The following is a 26,253-nucleotide window of genomic DNA, read 5'->3' on the forward strand; positions in this document are numbered from 1 at the left end:
TGCTGTTATCGTTTATTGCACGCAGCTAGCTCTATGGTGCAAATGTTACGCTGTGAGGACTACTTGTTTTCATTACCTGGTCTACTTTATTACACCCGTTGAGGGCTTTCGACTGTGTCCAGGAGGATTCATCCCATGGCTAGGGATTGAACAAATGTATTCAGTATGAATTACGCTCCAGGTCTGGGAGCGATACCCCAGGAGCACATCTAATAACATAACAACTTTCTTGGAATCAACATCAATACAGAGGCTGTGCATAAGCTATCTCTATTCTCATTGTTTCAACTTTGGGGCATATTTACAAAGTGATATCGCCACCAGAACTTCACTTCTAATGAAGTTCTGGTGGCGATATCCCCTTCTCCTTATTTACAAGGCAGCGTTAAGCCACTTGACATGAGTTAACGTCGCCTTGTAAATAAGGCCCCTTTTCATGCTTCACTTAGAGTCAAAGGAGCATGCAATGGGTGCTACAGTGGGCATTCTGCCACAACACCCAATTATTTACAAGGATGGGGCAGCGCCAAATACTAAGATCAGGGAATACCTGGTCTTAGACCTGTGATACGAGGAGAAATGAAATTATTAATTTCTCCTCGTATTTTGCTCTTTTTAGATTGTTTATGTGCATAATGGTTCCTCTTCCTGCACATAAAAAATCGCCCATGCAGCACAGGCACACTTGCAATATGGCACAAGGGGGCCTGAGCTGGTGCTAGGCAGCTTTTTTAGCACCATTGCTAGGGAAAGCGCCATACGTTTGTAGATATGGCGCATCTCTGAGATAAAAAAAATGTTGGCGCCTGGAGTTAACAATTTTGGAGTAACACCGTGCTCCGACATTTTATTATAAATATCCCCTTTTGTGTTGCAGTTAGTAAAAATCAACAGTGCCTTTTCTTGGTGTGAATAAGAAATATATGTTCCTGCAATATGCACTAAAACAAAAAGGGTTTCTGTGCTTCCTTCAAGAACATTGGTCTGCTAGGGAGCACCTATTATCGCCTAACAAAATTATACATGAAGATTAATATTTTTATTTCACTTTTCTTAATACAGGCTACAAGTTCTTTTTCTTTCTTTTGTTATTTGACATTTGCTTGCTATAAAAACAATAGCTGAGAGCAGATCTATTGACTTTGCCAACCCTTATTCTCTTTCCATCCTCCTTTAAGGTTATCTAATATTCAATGATCTTTGTGAAACTCTTAAAATATGCACCTTCCTGCACTTATGAACACGTAATTTTTTGCAGATGTCAGTAGTAATGTCGGTCTATATATTTAGTTAGCACCAATTGTGCACTTCAGAAACTACACTCATACGCTGGTAAGTGAACTTTTCTCGCTCTCTATTTCCCTATGATATTGCTTATCCTCTGTCTTTGCAGGGACTGCTTCTCCCTTTTGAATTATTTGCTGTTGCCATTTCATGAATGGTCAGTGGTCATGGTAGCAATATTCACAGCTTCTTGAGATCGTGAGACTTTTACAAAGTCCCTGGTAAGCATTGACAGCAAAACGTTCTTCTTCCTACTTTTTCAGTCCTATGTAGACTTTATTTGTATTTTTAATTACTGTGCCTTTAGCTTTTTGCTGTGGCGTAACAAGCGGGCAATAGTTGTTCATTCTGATAAGGAAACTAGGTTTCCTGATTGCTGGTTGGCTAGTAAAATACACCAATAGACATGGCTGAGTTGACCCCTAAAGCCTCTGGACCCTAGAGCTACTGCACCTGCTGCACCATTAATAGCTACTTTTGTGCCCAGGCACCTGCTGCATTTTACCTGTGGTTGTGCATTCATGTTTGGAAGGGGCTGTGGCAATTGGAGTGTAAGGTGAGATGGTGACACCTTCTTGGAAGTGACACCACCATCTTATGAGGAGCTGTCTTGCAGTCTAGTCTTTTTTTATGTCATGTGATCGCCAGCTGGATTGCATTTAGGGGACACCAGAGTGTCAGCAACTGCCCATGCAGGTAAGAGTGGTAGTGCAGTGGAGCCAGGTTGGAGGGGATTCAACAGACGACCACAAGGGAAAATGTAATAAATAATTTTTCCTCGTGAGCGTCTGTCTAAATCCCCCCACCGGGCCTCACCCCCTCACCACTCTTACCTGCACAAGCTGCAGTTGCAAAGTCTGACCACACAGTGAATGCGCCTTGCAGATATAGCACTCTATTAGCATGCCAAATTGTTGCCTTTCCGTCCCGATCTGCATTAAGTTTTCTCAGTAACTTTGGGACTCTTTATCTCTGGAGCTCTCAAATCTTGTCCGCACTCTCAGCTACTTCAGTGCTCCCTGAAAATACCTGTATTATTAGACAGCTGGAGATAAGTACAACAGTGATGACATCATTGTCAGACAAAATGGCCTATTTGTGAGTTCAAGAATAAAATAAATAAATAAGGAGGGAGGATTGACTGAGAGGATCCAGATCGGAAATGGTTTGAGGCAGGGGTGCGTACTGGCCCCTTTACTCTTTTCCCTGTTCGTAGCCGACGTACCTCAGGAACTGAGAGAGGTTAGAGGAGCTAGCCCGAAAATCGGAGGAAACCATGTACCATGCTTACTATATGCGGATGATCTGGTGATTATGGACCAGACGGAGATAGGTCTCCAGAGAAAACTAAATAAGTTCAAAGAATATTGCTTAAATAAAAAATTAGTAGTAAACATGGAAAAGACCAAAATTCTATGTTTCGGGAGAAGTAAAACTGAGGGGCATATTACCAACAACTAGCGATAATTTTTGTCTCTAACTTGTTTAGAGACAAAAATTATCGCCGCACATCGGCGATTTTTATCGCAGATAAACCTTGCTATTAACAAGGTTTATCGCAAATGCGATAAAAAACGGCCGAAATGCATGAATATCGCTGAAAAGTCAGCGATATTCATGCATTATCGAGCAAATGCTCTTAGCCATGTTATCCACCTCCAATTGGATAACATGGCTAAGAACTGCTCAGGGCAGGTGTTAGCTTTTGGAGATATTCCCGCTTAGCGCGAATATCTCCAAAAGTTGGTAATAGGAGATAGCGATGTTAGCGACTGTTTTCAGTCTCTAACATCTTGGCACGCCCACTTTGCATCTCATTAGTGATAAATATCACTGACATGCAAAGTGGGGCCCAAGATGGTCGCTATCTCCTACTAGCTGTCGCTAACTGGTGTTAGCGACAGCTTGGTAATAGGGAGATAATTTTATCTCCGCTTTCTTGGCTTTTAAAGCCAAAAAAGCAGAGATAAACCCCCTTGATAATATGCCCCTAAGTTTCGTTGGTATCTTGGTTCAGATATTCTGGGGAGGGTAATAGAATATAGATACCTTGGAATGTGGTTCACGAGGAACTTAAAATGGTACACCCATCTGCAAAGCTTAAAAATGAGGGCAGAGACCTCTGTGAAGGGTTTAAAAAGATTCAATAGTCTTTATGGAGAAATGTCGGACAGGCCGGTTATAAAGGCCTATCTAGCAATGGTCCCTCCTCAATTCCTGTATGGGGTAGAAGTACTCTACTTAAGTGGCAAAACTTGTTGGGATAAAGAAGAGGGTAATATTCTAAAAAGCTTGTTCTCGCTACCAAAATCATCAATGGTACAAGCAGCAAGAATAGAGCTGGGTATTACCTTGTGGGCCATAACAGCTTGCATGGCCTTAGTACGCTTTTGGCAGCGCCTAGGAGCAGAAGAGCCCCACAAAATTCCCCATAAAATTTCACAGTTGTGTAAAGCTGAAATTGCCATTAGTGAGCGTTCCTGGGCAAAAGAGATAAGAGCCTCAGTAAGGGAAGCGTATGGAGTATTAGACTTAAGACTTGACCCGCAGTTAGGAAATCCACAATTGGGCAAGAAGGAACTTAGGGCACTGGGTCGGGATATGTCCCGTATACACGATAGGGAGTACCTTTTGCGGAAAAATTCAGTGTCACATATGATCCTGGTTTGGGAAAAGGATCAACGTTATCCTTACGTTGATAGGTTACCTAGCTACCGCTTACTACGCGAGGTATTAAAAGCTCGAATTGGGTTAAATCCCTGCTACATGAATAATGGTGTCAAAAACTTTATGATTGGTTATAATGGGAAATGCGTCTGCACTTTGGGCACCCCATGTGATATTTTACATGTCTTACTTGATTGTACGGAATTTTTAGATATCAGAAAGGAGATTTTATGTCCAATTTTTAAAATATATGGGATTAGAAATAGGATGCAAGCTGTTGACCTACTAGTAGGAATGGAGAACTTAGACATAGCCTGTGCCATGGGGAAATTTATGTGTAAGGTCAAAGTGTTTCTCAAGTGCACTGAGTAAATAACGTATGTTTTCACTGAGGTTATTAAAAGGCTGTGCATCTAAATGATAACAGTACGGTAGCAGACCTAAAGGAAATATTTTATGTCATGTATGAATTATTTGTTTTTTACCTTTTAACAATAATATGTACCCTGGATTTTAAAGGAAACTGATGTTTTTATGCATATTGAAAATGGGTCACATTGTTTATGAATCGTTTGCATATGTTTTTAACTGGAGGAGAACATGTAAAGTGTATACTTTTATGGTTGTAACTAACCAAATAAAGTTTTATTGACTGACTGACAAATAATAATTTGCACTTTCTCTCTCAAACTTAGTGGCCCTAATAAAGTTGGCAACTTGTATTTTTTTTGCTCCCTGGTAAGTTGTCTCTTATTAGTGAAATGTCAGTAGGAGCTTGATTTCATATCTTTTACTAACCTCTTTATTTACAATTGAACAGTATATTTGTATGCGGTAAGTGTTCATGAAAGGAACACGCCAGAGACTTCCAAACAGAGCCAAGCATATAGTAATAGAAACACCAACAGTAAGATAAAAATAAGGATGTCCTGGGGTGGTGCATTCATATATACTATAATACTTTCTTGGCCACCGTATCACCCTCTTTCAGGGCAGAGGTTGAATTTTTATAAAAAACAGTATAGGATTGGTGATCCTGAGTGCAATGGTGCTGGGGTCTGTGGGTGGGGGTGCGGGGTCAAAGAGTGGTTAATGCGAATACATATTCTATAACTATTTGTTTGGTCTTTCACATTCAGGTAACTACATAAAAAATAACCTAAACACCATAAATGAAAATTTAATACGAGATAAACTAATTGGTGTGAAACTTACTTTTTATATTATAAAACCTCAGTTAGTTAATGCGATCACCGCAGACGTTGGTGTTTGTTACTAGAGAGTCAGAGATCTGATTGCTAATTGGCACAGGTGGAGAATAGTGGCTTGTGTATTTGTAGTGCTACGAGATCCCAGGCTTAGACAGAAAGTGTGTAGATAAATATGTAAGTCATTATTGTATTTTACGCACAATAAGATAGGTTTCTGCAAAAGGTACACAGAAGAATGAAGGGGGTTATTCTGTTGTGGTCGGACCACATCCGACTGCTCGTTGGATGTGGTTCAACTGCCATCTGTTGCTGCAGTCCGACTGACGCATTACAAAATGTGCAGTCGAAGGCAGCAGGCATAGTGACACTCCGACGCTGTACGATGGGCTCAAGGAGGCTGTTGAACCGTTGAAGGGTCAGTAATCCCTACAATAGGGGCGATGCCTGCTCAGGCACCGCCGTAGGGATTGCAATGTCCCTTTCTGCCTGCCCTCTCATGGAGGTTCGCCCACCATGAAAAGGCAGGCAGAAAGTGACTTTGGGGAGCCCTTACAAGGCCCCCTTCCCCTGCCACTCTGCTATGCAGGCTGGGGAGCAACATCGCTGCACAGTGTGGAAGGCATTGCATGGCGCCTGCCACATGGGGCTGGGATATTTTTAAAGTGTGCATTTTCTATTGTGGTGTGTGCCATAGCCTGCAGCTCATGCTGTAACAGAAAATATGCACTTTGCGACCAATTTGAAGGCAGTTACATTGCAATTAGGCTAGCGGCACTGCCAATTCCTTATCAAACAGTCCCGCTTCCACTACAGTGCCAGTCGGACGAGACTGCAGCTGGCATCGTAATGATGCCCTAAGTGTTTAAGATAAAGCAAGTACTTTCAAAATAAATAATTTAGTAACACACAATCACGCTGTTCCTATTGTAAAAATGTATTGTAAGTGGCCACTAAAAGGACGCACACCAGAAGCCAGCCAGTAACACCCCTATATTACCGATTAAAACACTTTAAGTGACTCCATCAGTTCACATGCCAAATTTCTTTATTTCGGTTTAGCAAACCATAAAAGGAGCGACCATAGGGATCATAAATTACATTTACAATTAAATGAGCGTGTCAATAAACAATGTGCAAATAAGAAATAAAAACGCTCAAGTTCGCATTAAAAGGATGTAGCATCATATAAATAAAACAATATCCAGAGTGGTCATGACTTGGGTCTCACTAACATAATTATTTGGGAAGATTGTCATTAATATTTATACAACTCATTTTCCAAAACGATACCCTGTGCATTAAACCCTTAATCAAAAAAGCAAGGTGCTAAGACTAATCATAGAAACCTTGTTAATGCAGGAAATAGAGTCTTAAAACAATTTTAAGGATTCAGAAATTTAAAAAAGAGCATTATTTGATTAGAACAACCTTAATTGGTCATCACAAACTATTTTATCTATTCATGCCAGTTGGTCTTAGGAGTTGTGCCCTCCTTCTATCGTCCAGGAGCGGCCTAGAAATTTGCAGTGGCACAGGCGAAGAGAGGTCTAGCATCTGATTTTAATGTCCGTAGAGCATCTTTAGAGCTCAGGGTCCCTAATTGTCTGCACACAGGAGCTAACCATTTGCTCCTTAGCTTTGCGTACGCTTTAAAGGCCAAAAGTAAATGGCCAATAGATTCAGGTGGACGTGAACAGGAAGGGCAGCCCTTAGGATGATATCTGTTATTCTGCCAGGAGCTCATAAAAGCATTAATTGGTAAGCTACTGTGTCTAAATTGTGTGTACAGCTTCCTGTCGGCTGGGACCTTAATAATATCAAGGTAGCTTTCTAAGTGACAATTAGGTTTCAGGTCGACGAAAGCATATGTTATGCTGCCAATATGGTTCTTCCGAAAGTTGTACTCATCGACCCAAGCCCAATGCAAAAGTTTGACTTGACTTCTGGAGTATGAGGGTGATTGACTGATGGCCTGGATTGGTAAGCCAATATTGGACCGTAAGGCATTCACTTGTTTAATCCAGGCAATTTTATTTGCGGTGTCCAAATTTGAGACCTCGCCAAAAGCAGCTGCATAATGTGCCAGATCAGGGGTGGAAGCCAACCTATGCCAAAACAACAATGGGCGAAGCCTCGCAAGATCGTTAATAAACTTAATATCCAGATCAAGCTTAAGAGGAAGAATTGGTGTTTGAGGATGGAGGGATATCACGTTCCTAAGGAACTTGTTTTCCACAACAGAAAGCTCGTTAGAGGATGCAGTCCCCCACAGCTCTGCCCCATAAAGGACACTTGTCACAGCCTTGTAATTGTACAATTTGAGATCAGGGACTACGGGCCTGGTGTACGACAAGCAACGCTCCCTAATCAGCACACCAGTGAGCTGACAGAACTACAAGGAGGCCTTCTCTAAGTATCTCTTCCAGGCCATTTCCTCAGATAGTCTAATGCCCAAGTAATCAAATGAACTAACCCTCTCCAGCGAGACATTGTCCAAGAGTATATTTCCCTTAAAAGATTTATGCGGTTGAACATCATTAACTTGGTTTTGGAGGTATTGATGAAGGACTGGGTTCTTTACCTTCGTGGGTAATCTGCTCCGGCGTACGAATGACAGAGACACGGGACACTTCCTTCGGCGTCAAAGATTCAAGGTTTATTTACTGCAGGGAACACAGAAGTCACGACAAGTACAACACGTGCAACTTGGGGAGACTGCTTCAAATTGGTTCTGTGGATCACTCCTTTTATACAGAATTTACCCATAGGACAACATGATACACAAAGGTTTACAACCCGGTTCCCACAATTACCCCCCAGAGGGGTCGCTTTGGTCACTTTGATACACACAAGGTCCGGAACATAAGTGCGGAAACATTTGGCGGTTCCCAACTGTAAAAACCCATCTTCCCAACATTAGTGCATTCCAATCGGCAGTAAAACGGATCGAAATAGGAACAAAGACAGGTGCAGAGGAAGATGGAGACAGTGGGGAGATCGGAAAGGGTGTAAAAGGGGAGGTATCGGGAAACACGAGATACAGGCATCAAAGGGACGTGCCTAATGAGATGTACGGCTGAGACAATAAACCGGCACGGCAAGATGAGCCTCGAGCGGGGCCATCTGCCTTACAGTATCATCCCCCTCATCATAAAGACACTTACAAAGAACATGTGTCTTCCGCAAATATCTTGGGAGTCCCAGGGTCGCGAAGCGGACAGCGTCCGTTCGCTGGCTACTTGAGGGCAAGAGACAAAATGGATGCCGTATCTAAGATGGAACCCGTGGGTACAGATGAAAAACCCACATAACAAATGAACGGTTTAAGTTAGCACAGCGAAACTGCGCACACTTACTAAACTCGTCATTTGCGGTTCATAGATACCAGACTCGACCATATTCGTGCGAGTCGAAAACACCACTTACAATTGTCACGGAACCTCAGACGCTCCTTTTGCCCTCATGTAGGCAAGCACTAGTCGGAATCATACTCGATATTCATCAGACCATCTAGATGTTGCTGTAGCATAGCTCTGTCCAAACGAGTCCCCTTGGTAACAGGTGGCTGTCTCATACACGTTGTAGCACAGAGGCCACATAAGGCAGGACCGCACTGCACACAAAGGCAACACGTGAACAGGAACGCCACAACGACTCCGATGATCATCAGAATCTTCCAACCCCAAGTCGACATTAGGCCCCAAAACCATCCAAGTAGCGTCCAATCCCCTACATCCACGTGTATGGATTCGGAGATCTTATGCAACTTCGAGATGGCTTGATAGACAGTCGGAGCGTTATCAGGAATGAAAATACAGCAGCTCGAATGGATCACCTTACATACCCCACCTCGATCTGCTAAGATCACGTCTAAAACCATACGGTTTTGTAACGTCATAAGTCTATCCGCCTGAAGTTCAGTGGTGATATTACCAAGGGCACTGGCAGTAATATTAGCTGTCGATTCTACCACTCGAGTCAACTGTCTCAGGTTCCTACTATTAACCATAGGTCCCCAAAACGGGAGGAAACCCTTGAAAAAGTCTCCTGCCTCTTGACCGGCAGTATCCTCTACGCTAATTACGCCTCTCACAACTCTAGTCTTGTGATAATCTGCATCTACAGTAAACGTCGGAGGCAACAAGTTTGCGATAAAACATGAACCCATGAAGTCAGAGGGCAACCATGCATACGCACGATCATGACAGATAAAGTAGGTACCCTTGGCGGCCAGGAACACAGGGGACGAGACCATCGGCAGAATGTAATTTTCAGTACAAGCGCTCTCTCCAAGTCGGGCTTTCGATCTTCGGCCACGACCTATTAGACAAAAATTACCAATGTGGGGTACGACCCATATCGGGGGCGAGCTTTTAAGCTGCTTTTCACTAGTGAACACACTATATTCGCCTCTACTTAGGACCCTATAGGCTTGTACCTCTTCTTCAGGAATAAGCGAGGGATCATAGATATCACTATCTAAATCCTCTATTGCTATAGACAAAGGTTTTTGGTACGAGGTAGGACCAGAGTAGGGGGAACGTGGTTCTTGAATGGGGTGGAAACCCAGTGCGCTTCGAAACATTGTTTGAAATGCTCGAGCAGACCCTTGGGAACTATACGGTAACACCAGATATGGAATTCCCTTATCCGTAGTATGCGGCATCAACCCACACACCCAACAATTAGTAGTGTTAACCACTAACTGATGCTGGTGAAGGAGCTGAATAAAAGAATTATTGCGGAATTCTGCACGTCTAGCCTGCTCGTGTTCAGGTAAGATATGAAAAGAATGAGGAGATGCAGTGGAGGTGAGTTTAGGGTCAGGGGTAGGAGTAGGTATAGCAGAAGGTAAGAAGTAAAACATCGTGTAATACACCCCACCCGCCAATAATGCAGAAACAGTCAAAAACAATACGAAAATTTGGAATTTAAAACATTTGGTACGACTGAGTTGCTGCAGCTTGAATCTTTGCGCTTGAGCTCCTTCCAAATCCGTCAGCTTCGAAAATGCCATTCCCTACGACCGTCCGCAACGTTTCTTGACGCACTTCGTTCTGTGTAGCAGTAGTCAATCCCTAGGAGTTCCCAGGAACCGACGGTCTTTAACCTAGTGTCAAGACCTACTAACCAGAAGGAAGTACGCACGCGGCCCTACGGTCTTTATTTCACAAATATATATATATATGCGAAAACAATGTTTCTCAGCTGTGGAAGCAAAAAGTGTAAGGAACGAGACTCAATGAATATATACAAAAATAATCACAATGATACAAATGTTCAAACTGATCTTGGAAAACGTGATAATGCAGTTGTCAAGGGACAGAACAGGATCTTTTATTAGTCTCTGGTGCTAGATCGCAAAAAGTATCGGGTTTTCCCAGGACGTGTCTGTTCGTCAAACAAAGGATCCGTTGAAGGGACAGCGTCCTGTTGATCAGCTGAATGTTCTGGTCTTGAGTCTTTTGCTGACAAATGTTCAACAGTGTCTTTCTGCTGCACTGAGGATTCTCCGACAGGTTGTGCGTCACTGAAAGGTACAAACGCCGGCAATCCTTCGGTTTCAGTTGATGCAATGCCTCTCCTCACCCACGAGTCTGCTGGCAACGGAATAGGGACTTTTTTCGTGTGGGTGGCATGCACCCAATTCTTCCGTCCCTCAAGACGAACTGCAGTTCTCGTGGCAAGGAGGACCTGGTAGGGTCCAGTGAACCTGGGATCCAAATTGTTCTTGCGCGAAAAGTTTCGCGTTACCACCCAATCTCCGGGCTGGAGCTGGTGGCCTGGACCCTCCGTCTGCGTCGGCAATGCTTCGTGAACCTGTTGGTGAATTAACCTCAGTTTAGCAGTCAAGTCATGAAGATAATCGATCAGCATTGGATACTCAAGATCACAGAAAATACCTGGTCTAGGAACCCCCCAGACATTGGCAGGACGACCGAACACTATTTCATAGGGACTTAGCCCTACTCGGGAGTGTACAGTTGCCCTTGTTGACAGTAATGCTAAGGGTAAAGCGTCAGGCCACGAGAGACCAGTCGTAGCCTGAATCTTCACCAGTTTTAGTTTAAGGGTGCCGTTATACCCTTCAACCAAACCAGCTGACTGAGGATGATTGGCACTATGGAATTTCTGATTAATTCCAAGGCCCTTACACACACTCTTCATCACACTCCCCACAAACTCACTTCCGTTATCTGACCACACAACTCTAGGCATTCCGTACCGAGGAAAGTATTCCTTCAGTAGGATTTTCGCAGTTGACAAAGCAGTGTTGTCCTTAAGAGGGTAGGCTTCGATCCATCGGGAGAACGCGCAAACCACAACTAAAACGTATTTCAGGTTGTTGCATCGCTCCATATGGATGAAGTCCAATTGAATCACCTCAAAGGGACATGAAGGGGTAGCAAAACTACCAGGAGGAGTTGGGGTTCCCTTACCAGGATTGTACAACATGCACACCATACAGTTCTTAACCAAACGTTCAGCACATTTCGTGATACCATCATTCTTCCACACAGGAGACAACAACTTGCTAATACCTTTCGCGCTAATATGTGCTAACCCATGCGCCATTGTCACAACAGCCAGCACATACGCATCAGGCAACATCCATCTTTTCTGTTCCGATAAATCAATCCAACAACCATTCGCATCCAACTTTCCCGTACTTTCTTTCCACTTCATCTTTTCAGTCTCGGTGGCCTCATTCTGAATTGCTTTCACGCTCTCGATAGTGTCCTCACACATACTCGATTCCGTAGGCCACCTAACCGAACTCGTCACATACATTCGAGTGCTAAGGTTCCGTGCAGTCTCCTTAGCCGTCTCATCCGCAAAAGCATTACCACGACCAACATCATCCGTCACCTTACGATGCGCACTACATTTAACAATCGCTACTTGCTTAGGCAACGTAAGTGCATCCAAAAGATCATTCACGAGCTGGCCATGCTGGATCTTCGTACCATGCGATGTTAGAAAACCTCTCTCTCTCCACAACCGTCCAAAACTATGCGCGACGCCAAAGGCATATTGGCTGTCAGTAAACACATTCACACGTTTCCCTTTTGCTAACACACACGCTCTAGTGAGAGCGATCAGCTCTGCAGCTTGGGCAGAATTCTGATTTAATCTTGCAGTCTCAACAACAGTACTCAACGTTACAACAGCATATGCAGTAGTCACATCGCCATTCGGCAACTTAAAACATGAACCATCCACATACAGTGTTCCATCTGGGTCTTCCAATGGGGTGTTTTTAAGGTCCACTCGCCCTTTTGTTTCCTCCTCTGTCCTCAAATAACAATCGTGTTCTGTTATTTCATCTGACTCTGAGCTAATTGGTAACAAAGTTGCCGGATTCAGGACATTACAACGTTTTATCTGGATGTGGCTTGCCAACAGCGTCAACTCGTACCCAGACAACCTCGCACTCGTCAAGTGCTGAGTTTTCGTACGATTTAAAAGAGTATCGACTGCATGCGGAACCATCACCGTAAGCATATTATCCATGACCAATCCTGCTGATTGTCGGATGGAGACCGCGGCTGCCGCTGTTGCTCTCAAACAACTCGGCAATGCTCTAGCTACCGGGTCCAAGGTCGAGGAAAAATATGCACATGGACGTTGCTTTCCACCAAAAGGTTGCGTTAAGACACTCAAAGCACAACCTTCTCTCTCGTGAACATATAATGTAAACGGCTTGCTATAGTCAGGAGTACCTAACACAGGAGCCGAACACAATGAATCACGTAATTCAGAAAAACTTTTCTGACATTCTTCCGTCCATGGTAAAGGAGTTGAAACATCCTTGCACGTAAGAGCCACTAATGGTTTCGCTAGCAATGAAAAATTAGGAATCCATTGCCTGCAGTACGACGTAATACCTAAAAAGGCACGCACATCTCTTTGGGTGGTTGGCACAGCCATTCGTGCAATTGCTGCAATTCTCTCTGGGGTCAACCGTCTTCCCTCCTTTGACAATAAGTGACCTAAATAGGTTACTTCTTGACAACAATATTGGAGTTTAGAAGGGGACACCTTGTGATTTAACTCGCAGAGATGTTGCAGCAGCGATACCGTAGCGATTTTGCAAATGTCCTGAGCATCTGCAGCCACCAATAGGTCATCGACGTATTGGATTAAGGCCGCACCAGCCGGCAACCTAAACGCATCCAGTTGACCCTTCAAGGCTTGACTGTAAATCGATGGACTTTCACAGTAGCCCTGAGGAGCGCGTTTAAACCGGAAGCTGCGTCCACCAAGAGAGAAACCGAAAAGGTCTCTGCTCTCTTCTGCAATCGGGATGCTGAAGAACGCATTCTTCAAATCAATCACCGAAAACCACGATGCAGAAGCCGGAATCAGAGTCAGTAATGCCGTGATGTCAGGCACAACGGGGAACTGAGGAATCACAATTTTATTCACCTCCCGTAAATCGATAACAAAACGATAAACAGGTGGTTTCGAAGGATCAGTACGTTTTAGAATGGGCAGTACAGGGCTGTTGCACACGTTTCCCCGTGTTTCTTCAATAACGTCTTTCTCGATCAAATCATAGATGATCGCTAACAGTGCTCGTTCACCATCAAGAGAGATACGATACTGGGGAATACGTGGCAACCGCACATTGGATTTCAACTGGACAACATATGGTGAGATATCAAGCAGGCCCACATCATTGGGACCTGTTGCCCACAAAGACGCAGGAAGAGAACTCAATTCCGGTGGAAGCTTATCGAGAGACAAGTACATAGGAGAGACAACCCTCTCTCCCAACGTAAGCTTTACACCCGCAGGAGAACAATACAAAGTTGCATACAAACGTTTAAGCAAATCCAGGCCCAAAAGATTTTCACCACAACCCGTAGTCAAAATCAACGGAGCTTCTAGCTCACGAGGCCCAATTGTAAGAGGCAAAGGGCGCAAAACTGGATTGCTAACGGGGGCGCCAGAAAATCCAACGGAAACATTTGTTAAGCCAGACAAAGGTGCGCCAGGGAGTTTCGAATGCTTTATGGAACTTTTCGCTGCACCAGTGTCCAACAGAAAAGGCTCAACGACGCCCGATGTAGCAACTGCGACGTAAGGCCCTCTCTGATCAACCGGAACTGATACTACTCCCTCTCCTTGTCTGCGGCTGTCCTAGTAATTACTGTCGTCAGTTCCCTGATCGACGTAATATTCGTCTACATTGTACTGCGCAGATCGTCCTTGCGACGATCCACGTTGATCAAAACAATTATCGGAATTTGATGAGTTATCTGAACGATCATTCTGAGCACCACGACCTCTACCACGTGGTGCCTGCTGTGAACCACCACGACCTCCTCTAGATGAGTTACCACTATTACGTTCGTTTAAAACAGGACAATTGAACTTGATATGACCCTCCTGTCTACAATAAGCACATTGATTGTACCCTAACGAGGATCTTTGGGAAGAGGAGTCAGTACGAGATTGTGATCTGTTCGATTGCGGCTGCGATCTATTTTGTTGCGAAGCATTCTGATTCGAACGTGGAGGATATGCTTGCTGTAACAACACTTTAGTTTTAAGCTCTTTCGTCTTCTTATCAGCACGGTCGTTTTCTTCTTTCTCTCTGTTCTCATAATATTGTGCCGTGGCCAATATCTGAGCCGAAGTAGAAACGGCCCACGCACTTTCTGAATTCTTCAATTTATTGCTCAAATCGGGCAATAAGTTCGAAACAAATTTATCCACGAACAACCTTTGACCACCCTCAGTGCTCATATCCTGACCACTATGATCAATGAATGCCTCCTCGAACCTCGTAAAGAAGTCGGAGACACTCTCGTCCTTTTTCTGTTTACAAGCTGACAATTTGTCCCAATTCACTCTCATAGCTGGCATAAGAGTTTTCATTAACGTTATTATTCTTTGAGGAAGATCAGGAATCAACTGCTCGGGTTTAGCACCACCAACTTGTCGAGCATCCGCCGCTGCAATGGCCGCCCAAGCACCACCTAATTCATTCGGATGATTCTCCTGACGAATCTTAGCCCATACCGGCTGCGGTACAACATTGCCAAACAGCATGTCAATATCAGCAAGATTCATTACCGTAGCGTCTACGAGCTGCGATAATTCTTTATAGTACCCTGCAGGATTTTTGCGAGGGTCAGGCAAAGATTGCTTCACCTGTAACACTTCTGATCTTTTCCATGGGAGATGTATCCACACTCTCTGGAAATGTGCCAATACCGGAGGTTGAGCATTAGGATTAGCTGGCATCCATACTGGTGGAACTTCCCGCATAGGAAATTGACCAGACTCATCTGGCAGCCTTTCGACATCCTCAACAAACAAGGCTTGAGGTATAGGGGTGGGACGAAAAGATAGCAACCGTTCAACAGCTCGGCGAACGTTGGTATCCACTATCAGTCCAGTCGAGAACTGAAGCTGTAGATCAGACAAAGCGGTCAGCACCTCGTCAGGTGCGTCGGCCGATATCTGATCGCGAAGGACCTTACACATTTCTTCGAACACGAATCTTTGTGTTGGTATATTGAATTGGCAAAACGTGTCGAGTACAACACGAGGTGGATTTCTAAGAGGATGTGTCATCCAACCCATCGCCATATTATATAGCGAAGCGCGTTCCCTGTTACCAGGAAGCTGACTACGTCTCTGAGGACCATCTGAACCAGCGGACCCAAGAACAGGTCCGAGCGAGTGAAAGAAACTAGCCGCAAGAGGAGAATTACGACTACGAGTAGAGGGAGAAGTATAGGACACAGGACTAACAAGTGAAGGAGTAGAAACAGAAGCAACAGCAGGAGTTAACAGAGCAGGAGTTAACAGAGCAGGAGCAGGAGTATGTGGAAGCGGAGGAGCAATAGGGATAGCAACAGACGAAGGAGCAGGAACAGTCGGAAGAACGGGTGCAGGTTGAGGAACAGGCAAAGGAAGAATAGGTGCAGGGACAGGTACAGGGGGAATCACAGGAGCTATGGTACCCTGTACATACGGAGGTGGCGACTTCATAAGATAGGACATTAAAGGATCCTCAACTGTTTCCTCCTTCCTATCCGACTCCGTAGGCAAAACGGGATAACATTTGTCTATGGACATACGCTGTAGTCTATCAAACACTTCCTTTTCCTTAACCTCCTTATCATGCTGAAATTGCTCTGCTTTCTTTACAATAGTAGCAACATTATCTCTCTGATTTCGTTTAGTCTGTCTGATTTCTTTCTGTCGGGCTTCTTTGCGCCACAACCGAAAGGCATCAAACATGGCTGGCCTTGACTTTTTCTCGAACAATTTAGCCTCTAGGTTATCTAAGATCGGGGTCTCAAAGCTACCATGAGGTGGCCAACTAAGGACACCGTCCTTCTTTGTATAGCGAATCCAATAATCATTAAAGGTAATCGGGCCGAGCCCGTGTTTACTGTACAGTTCATAAGTCGGAGTTCCAACCGGAGGTATCGGACACGAGTCCTCTAGTCGGGAATCCACACCACAAGGTCTGAAACAACTAAACAAAGTACTACGACCAGGCATCTTGCACACTATCCGAGTTTCACAAACTTCAAGGGTTACGGGATTTACCAAGTCCCAGCAAAAAGCAAAAAGCCTCAGTTTTTGGCGTCTGCAGTCGTCAAATAACACAACAAAGTACGCTAGCAAAGTGTCACCGACAAAAACACTCACACAGCGTCAACAACAAAAACACTCGCTAAAGTGTCAACAACTAAGGACTCTGGGAGCGACCCACAAATACTTAACTCAAAGATCGATGGCGTCACCAGGAAGGCCCGTCAATCGTCTCGCTATACCAAGGTCTACGCCAGGCGCCAAAACAGGTCTACAGTCAGGGCAGCAGTCCGTCGCAGCCGTCAGGAGGCGGGAATCTTCGCGGGAAAAGTCTTCGGGCCACTTATTTCGACAACAGGATCGATGAAGCGGAGTGCACCTTCCCTCGGAGATTTCACACGAAGTTCCTCACGATCGTCGGGCTTGGACCGGTACCACTGATGCAGCCCCACGTTGGGCGCCAACTGAAGGACTGGGTTCTTTAAGACCCAGCGGTGCCAGGGCACAACACCTGAAACCTTCGTGGGTAACCTGCTCCGGCGTACGAATGACAGAGACACAGGACACTTCCTTCGGCGTCAAAGATTCAAGGTTTATTTACTGCAGGGAACACAGAAGTCACGACAAGTACAACACGTGCAACTTGGGGAGACTGCTTCAAATTGGTTCTGTGGATCGCTCCTTTTATACAGAATTTACCCATAGGACAACATGATACACAAAGGTTTACAACCCGGTTCCCACAATTATCCCCCAGAGGGGTCGTTTTGGTCACTTTGATACACACAAGGTCCGGAACATAAGTGCGGAAACATTTGGCGGTTCCCAACTGTAAAAACCCATCTTCCCAACATTAGTGCATTCCAATCGGCAGTAAAACAGATCGAAATAGGAACAAAGACAGGTGCAGAGGAAGATGGAGACAGTGGGGAGATCGGAAAGGGTGTAAAAGGGGAGGTATCGGGAAACACGAGATACAGGCATCAAAGGGACGTGCCTAATGAGATGTACGGCTGAGACAATAAACCGGCACGGCAAGATGAGCCTCGAGCGGGGCCATCTGCCTTACAGTATCATCCCCCTCATCATAAAGACACTTACAAAGAACATGTGTCTTCCGCAAATATCTTGGGAGTCCCAGGGTCGCGAAGCGGACAGCGTCCGTTCGCTGGCTACTTGAGGGCAAGAGACAAAATGGATGCCGTATCTAAGATGGAACCCGTGGGTACAGATGAAAAACCCACATAACAAATGAACGGTTTAAGTTAGCACAGCGAAACTGCGCACACTTACTAAACTCGTCATTTGCGGTTCATAGATACCAGACTCGACCATATTCGTGCGAGTCGAAAACACCACTTACAATTGTCACGGAACCTCATTGATAACCAGTCCCCTCTCCTCACAAAATGCCTTAAAATGGTTTAAAAGTTTTTGGAGACCAATGGGAGTTTTACAGATCAATAGGGTATCATCAGAAAATAGCTGTGAGTTGGTGCATCAGCTGGTAAGGAACACAAATGATCTGCCACCTGATTAACATACAGGGAAAAAGGATTGGGGCTAATACACATCCCTGACGAAACCCCCTCTGGATCTTAATAGGCTCGGTAAGTTGTCCCTAGTTTCCCCATCTCACCAGGGCAAAATTCCCATTGTGTAGCATAACTAATATTTCCAAGATCTCCAAGGGCATTACCATATCCCTAAGCACTTGCCATAAAGAGTCTCTAGGCACGAGGTCGATTGCTGATGTTAAGTCAATGAACGCAAGGTATAGGCTTCCCTTGCCCAGGACAACAACCTTCCAATATATCATCACTAAACGAAAAGCTTGATCAACTGTGCCGGTCCTCCACCGAAATCCAGCCTGGAGTGCAGAGAGGATGTCATTCTATTCCATTCTGTCCTGGATTCTAGCCAGGACAGAACGGCAGAAAACCTTTTGCGCACAGTCAATCAAGCTGATCGGACGGTAATTGGAAGGCATCAACCTATCCCCTTTCTTGAAAATGGGTCCCACTTCAGCCTCTTTCCACGAGTTGGGGATCCTCCCCCCACAGGCTATATTATTGGCCAATTTCATGAAATATGTAGCCCTGTTTTCCCTATCTGCACGGATAAGGTCACCTGGAATACCATCCCGGCCAGGGGCTTTCGCTGGTACAATGGCATCCAAGCAAAATAACATTTCCTCTCTGGTGGATGAGAGGGTAAGCGCTGGTTAGCCTATGTCCAGAAGCAACTGATTTCTGTCATGTTTTCCCATGGGAGAATAGAGGTCACTGAAGTGTTTGTGTCACTCTAGAGCTGGGATGTTATTGGCCAAAGGGGGTAATCTTTCGAAATTTCCCTTTGTCAAGAGGGTCCAAAACTTCCTGCTATCTGGCTCCATCAGTTAAAGCCTGTACTTGCTCCCAAGAGGCCTTTACATTTGCTGATTAACCAATTGCACACATTTACATTTCTTTGAGGTAGCAGGCAAATTGGGGAGGAGGCTTGTTTCTTCTTTAGCTTTCCATCCCTCCACAAAGGTTACAACACTGGAGACCCCCATGGTATATAAGTATGTACGAATATGGTACTTCTATAATGCAAATGTATCCAAATGGCAGTGGAACTCTAAACAGGATTAAAGACAAGCATAACATCAATGAGTGACAGGAAAGTTAGCTGGGTTGTGGACGGTTATACATTCTGATGTTATGCTCTTTAGAGAGTCTTGAACTCTTCCTTCAATTGGAGCATTTAAGCGGACCTGATGGATACAGGGATGTTGTTCAAGATCCTGGGTGAATCGATGGAAAATACCTGCTGTCTTGCATTTATTTTACCCTTCTTATTCTATAGTCACGTGGTGTATTGGCTGTGGGTGTATTCAGAACCATCAGAAATGGTTAGCTTATCTCACGCTATGCAATGGTGCTGGTCGTGATACAGTTGGTATTGAATATGATATAGGCCACCAAGAGGAGCCAATAAAAATTCCATCAGGATGAGGGTGATGGGATCATATTTCTTCTGCCCCTGGATGAGATATGCTGCAGCATGTAGAATGCCCTTAAAATTGCCAGTGTGGAGTCTAGGAGGCCTTGGAGCAGGGTATTTCCACCAACAGTATAAGAGCTTGAACAGCAGTTCTGAAGACTCTTTCTGGAAGAAATTATTTCTTTTACATTAAAAGAGAAAGCTGGTACCAGACTGTATCTGTTTTTTGGTGATTTATTAGTTGTCAGTGAGGTTGGTGTCTAGGGTGAATCCAAATGACTTGGCATTGGGTGAAATTTTGGATTCAAAGTCATCACATTCTTGCCTTTGAGCAAGGTTTGTACTGTTTCTTGTCATATGTTATTGGCATATAACAGTGTTAAAGATTGCAGGGATCTGTTAGCATGAGCAGAAAGCCATTTTGTACTTGGCAGCCATTTAGTTATCCATGTGCTCGCCATGTGCTTTTTCCCTCTTCCAGAGCCTTGCACATGCTCATAGGGGACAAGCTAGTAGAATCCACCTGCTCCTAGTATAGAACTGTCAGGCTATTCTTACTAATGTGCTCAGTTTGGACTCTCCCCCCACTTTGGTGGTGTGGAGTGCAAACAAACAATGGATTTAGGCCCAGATCTCTGTACTGGGGTGAATGTATGACATTGTTCTGCATTATGTCCATCAACTGTTATTTTTGAAAATGTAACCTAAGTATATATAAGGTCCCTGTTTTCTGTACTCCTTAGAATGCCTCATACAGTTCCTGAGGGTACTTACTGTGTGACGTAGTCTCCATCATCTGAGGTGAATCAAAGATGTCTTTTATATTACAACTTCTGTGCCAATCTCTTCTTTGTTGGTTTAAAGAACCAGGTGTATCAGTGAGACCCCTGAGAAGGTTTCTATTTTCTACAAATGGCGCCCAACGTGAGGCTCATCAGAAGCGGCTATCTAAGGGAGTGGTCTTGACCGGAGACAGGAATCTACTGAGGAAGACAGGACAGGAATCTAGTAAGGAGGTACCCTGCACACTGAGATTCTCTGCAGCTCAGTAAATTTCTAGTCTTTCTGATTTTGACGCTCCAAATGTTTACAGCTCCTGACTGAGAACCTTTTTGGCTTGAGTATTCTAAAAACGACCATTAGGTCATTCAGAACTTGACAGTGAGAGAAGTGCGCTTGCTGCAAAGAGAAAGTTTAAAGTGAGATTTAAAGTGATATAAAGTCAGATTTAAAGTGATATAAAGTGAGATAAGTGATATAAAGTGAGATGTAATAAGTGATATAGAGCAATATAAAGTGATACAAAGTGATACAGTCATATATAGTGATATGGAAATGCAAATTGGCCAAAATTATGGAATATGGAAATATATGAATTGCAATTTGTGTAGGCAGGTAATGAGACTTTTCTCTACTTTTTATAAAATATATAATGGCACACTTTGTGTTAAGTGCCACTGGTGTATAGTATTGTATATCTTACAATATTCTTGGGCATGCCTGTTTCAAGAACACATCAAAGAATGTGTTGCTTTTTGAAGGTACGATAATGTGATGTGAATAGAATTAGCCGGCTCCCCTAGAGGGAATTCCTAAATAGGTTTAGGTATAAAAAACGTATTTCTTCCTTGGTGATAAAGTACCTCATGGAATTAAAATATGTACAGGATTCTATTTTGCCCACTTTTATACATATGGATAACCAGAGCGTTTTTTTGGTGTTCTGCCACCCAAAGCTAGTGAATTTGGTGTATTTTGACTTCTTCAAAATGGAACAATCTTTGGGCTGTTTTTGTGCAGTCTTTTGGAATACTTGAGAAGCTCTTCTTGTAAATATGACTTCCAACTAGTATTTACAAATGGTTTGGTTTAAGTACAGTCTGTGGGCTGTCCTTTGTTTCTGTTCTAAGTGTTGATCTGTGGGTTAAATGTGTGTTCAAATGTCTACGTGGTTTGTGAGTTGACATTGATGGTACTTGTGTGAGTAAATAGCGATTGCACTTTTTGTGTAAAAATGGCTAGCCTTAAGCGCGCTGTATTGTGTTTTCTGAGTGTATGACCCACTTCTGTAAATGTCTGGAATGAGCTCAATGTGTTTTTTTTTTGTTTTTGCTGTCATCAGTCTGTTATGCAAAATGTCATTTAATTAATAATAAATAAAAAATCCAGAAATGATTTATATAACACATGCTACATAGCTACATGTTACTATTAAATTGACAGTCATAAACTATACATGTGCAAATTGCCACAATGCTAAAGATAAAATTAGAATTTACATTCAATAGGAATAAAATAGGCCTCAAAAATAAAATTGTGTATTTTGAAATAATTATGATTAACACACAAAATACTACAGGATTTTCCTTAGATACATTTTGTTAGATGTTTAAAGGCATTCACATCATATGAGTGAATTTGGTTGTTGCTGAACTAAACACACATTATAGAACGAAGGATTTGACTGCATTGATAGGCCTTAGTTTTAAATAGACTGTCACTGTGCTTACATTTCAACACTAAAAAAGAAGCTTTCCAACAGCTGTGTTTTCGACTGTAGGCCACAGAGAGCAAGGGATGCTGACTCAGCTAGGATTTTAAGTCAGTGTCAAACTGGTATAGAGGCTTGCATGCTTTTAAAAAGTTACAAAAAATCAGGCTCATTATTTTTGATAACAGGAAAACATTTAAAGTAAGGATTTCCTTTCGTAATACCTTTTTACATAAGCACATCGGTGGTTCTGATGTTAAATAGTGACTGTCGTTTAAAAAGTGGCGCAGATTTTTCATGTTTCAAGTTAGGCTTCTGTGCTTAGGGTTATAAATGAATGCGTCAAATATGACAGGCAAGGGGTGAAGCATGCTTTTCATATGTGGAATTATCAAAATGATTGATTTTAATAAAACATTATTTTTTAATTATATGAAAAAAAATATTATTGAAGATAAGTGCTTTTAAATTTGTTTTTTAATCTTTATAAAGCCTAATAATGATACTGTGAACTCCTAGCATTAAAATTGAATTGAAGCAGTGCTGTCCCGCAATATGAGGAAATTTAAATGTGAAATGTCACTCTGTGCAGGCGTTCAAAACTCATTTTTTAAGGGTATAAATTATATATTTCTGATGTTCCATCTCTGGAATGTGTAGGGAACATTCTGAGGATGACTATTATGCAAAAACATTGCAGGATATTCATTTTAATTGCCCCAAACATCGTAGTCGAAATTGGTTAAAATTCAGTATTTAAAAGCAGTTCTGCCATTCAGAGCAGCTTTTAAACTGCTCTCAGTTTTCAGTAAATGCACACATTTAGGTATAACACAAATAACCTGTACACTACTCGAAAAGTATACAGCACACTGCTTAAAACCAGCAGAAGTTATTAAGCTTACCTCTGAATTACTGGCAGATAGGAATGGAGTGGGTCTGCTTGTTTGGCTATCATTCTCCAGGATCACTTTGAATTAGGGAAAAGCCGCATGAAAAGCCTTGCACACAAAATAAGACAGCTGGTAAATGATTAAAGGTCTAGTTCTACATTTAGAAGCCTAGCAGGGCCCAGAGCAAGGTGTGCCTTTGACATTTTGTCCTCTGAAACGTTTTGAAAGACAAGATGCCTGCACAGGGAAAGAAGGGGAGGTTTTGCTTACTTTTTTGTTGGCAAAAGCAAGTTCTTATGCACATATGAATAAACGGCAATATAATTGTATATGTGATATTTGATTAACAGATAGCTTTGCTATACATACAGCACTAATGCTTTTAGTTTGAAGATTACTGTACAAGGGCTGAGGCAATGGGATTTAGTTTGACTTAATGTGCCCTCATGTTACAACTAGTATACTTGCTAAGGGGATTGGTGGTTGGTTAATCATGTTCTTTAGCCCGTTCAATGTGCTATTTACCCCCTCAGAGTTTGTTTATGTCCAGTTTCTACAAATAGGGGTTGATAGTGTTAACAGAATGAGACCTGTTTCAGGTTTCCTACTGTCAAAATGGGGAAGGAGGCTAGCTCCTCTACAAATTAAGGGTGGGCAAATTTATGTTTTCTCCTTCTTTTTTTCAATTTCCTTTTAGCCTTTCTAAGCTGTCTGTGAAATTGCCATGAGACATTTAATTGGCTATTCAGTAAAACTGTTTTAAACATTGTTAGCATTAATAAAATAAATATATAAATATGCTAAGTTACTGCCCTTGATGAAATTATGAAAGGATGAGTAGTCTAGATTGCTGTTCCCTTATTTGATCTTTAAGGAGAACTAGATGTGGGTAGTTTTCATTCTACAATTCTTACGTGATAACACCATTATTGTATTTTATTCTCATGCTACATAGTTTTGCAAGGGCATTGCTAGTTTTTTATTAGCTAGTCTGTGTAAATAAATGGACAATCCGTATTAGAGCTGATGTTGCATAGTTTGTATTGTGAAAAGTGGAATGCAGGGAAGCTGCCCAAGTGATCCTTAGCAAACATTTTTGAAGAAAATACTGTCTTCTAGGAGTCTATTTGTCACAACATGTTCTGCTGGAGAAAATGTAATCCATGTTAAATTAGCAGTTTCAGATTTTCCTGTTGCACCTATAACCTGAGAGCATGGTCCTAAGCGTACAATGAAGGTGCTTTTATTAAGAGAAATCATTTTAGAAGTGTCTGCAGTCCTGAACAAGTAATATAAAATGTATGAGTAAAGTGTGGAACATTTCCTTTTTCTTGAGGGTCTTCAGACTAGGAATACACAGATGTAAGGATTTAGGGTATGTCTGTGTTGTTTTTCTCCTTTCCTCAGAATTTAGTAAATGAACACAGACCTCCTTGCCTGCTTGGGATTGGGTGACGTATTACTCTTGGCAGTTCGCCATAGAGTTCCTTTTATACTTGCCAATAGGTCTAGGCTGGTGTTTTTTTACTCTCACATAGATAATTGAAGTGGTTCTTGGATGTCTTGCTAATATATGGGGCGTCCCAAGACTAGGAAGTATTCTGAGACTATCCTGCATGTTGATAGATTATTTCTGTGCCTGGTCTAAAGACCTTTTGTTCTGTCCACCAATAGATATTTGCTGCCTTACAGCCATTGCCAGAGGGGCCCGGACAGCAGATCTAGCTTGGGGAGTCAGCACCAGTCAGCTTGATGTCAAAGTGAAGGTAACCAGCACAGGCATTGCTGGCAACTAGGACCTCAGTGAAGGCGGAAGCCCTGGTATAAATTGTGTACCCCTTCCACTGTCTTGGGCGAAAGACTGGGTCACAAATCAGAAAGGAGAAATTGTGGATCAAGTTTTTGATGCCCAGCTGAGAGAGTCACAGACCGACCAGAACGGCAAGGAGACTTTGCTTGAGGTGACCCCTTTTGAAACAAGGTTTGCTTCAGAGATCCTAGCATCAGGCTACTGAATCCTGGTCCCAAAGTGAATGCAAGTTTGCACATGTGTTTGTTGATCAAGAGATACCTGGGCACACTGGATGCAATGTGTGGCCCCAACAAAGAGCAGTGCGAAAACAGAGTAATATAGGAGTTAGGGAAGGACTTGAGTTTTGGGTACAGGTGCTGTGCCTCTGGTGCCTGTTAGATTGAAGTGAAGAAAACTGGTGCACTGCCTAAGACACTGGACAGGATCGCTGAGAGCATTTGCCCTGGTGGGTGATTACCCTATCCTGAAAGAAGAAACTTTTCCCTTGAAACTGGCTGTGATTCTTGAGTTGCGAGTTGTGCAGCTCCACCGTGAAAACAACAAGAGCCTGCCTGTGAGGCTCAAACGGACACAGGGAGAAGACTCCCCTCTGGCTGGTTGTACAGCGGCTTCCATTTCCCCAAGGACTTCTTTTTCGTCAATAATGTACCCCTTTGGACATCCCATTTTTGAGGAAGAGCAGCCCTTTGCGGCTTCTCGTCCTAATTCCTATGACCCTGTGTTGTCCTCCTGGTCCCTTGGAGCCAGGATTGTTTTTGTAATAATATGTTTGACTGCTTTAATATGTGCATTAGTTATATTTATTCTGCACAGAAAACATTTTTCTGAGCAATTGAAACATGTGCCTTTTCCCTTTCCTTGAATGTATTAATGAAAATGTTTTTATTAGATATGTGCTGTTGGCTATTCTGAAATTGAAATGAATGGTCACTGAAATGCATAGGAACCCTGAAAATGCTTTTACTAGTTGATTCTAGGATTTGCTTTTACTTAGGGTTGTGAAAAATTATAATTCTGTTTGTGATAATAGTCATTACTCTCTCCTACTACTATCTGTAATTAATTATGACCCAATCCTTTGATCCCTTTGTACTCCTGCTTATACCTTATATGTACCCGCTTAATGAAATGTTTAGAATGGAAAATGCCCACCTATCAATGAATTAGGATATTGATAAATGTATAAAAAATAAATGTTCCTACTGGATCATAGGAATGTCTTAAGCTCATGCTAAAATGACCATCTGTGAAAGATTGCAGGGATCTGTAAGCATGAGCTGAGAGCCATTATGTACTTGGCTGCCATTTTAGCTAGCCATGTGCTCGCCATGTGATTTTTCCCTC

Source organism: Lissotriton vulgaris, chromosome 1_1, assembly GCF_964263255.1.
Source record: "Lissotriton vulgaris chromosome 1_1, aLisVul1.2, whole genome shotgun sequence".
Lineage (NCBI taxonomy): Eukaryota > Metazoa > Chordata > Amphibia > Caudata > Salamandridae > Lissotriton > Lissotriton vulgaris.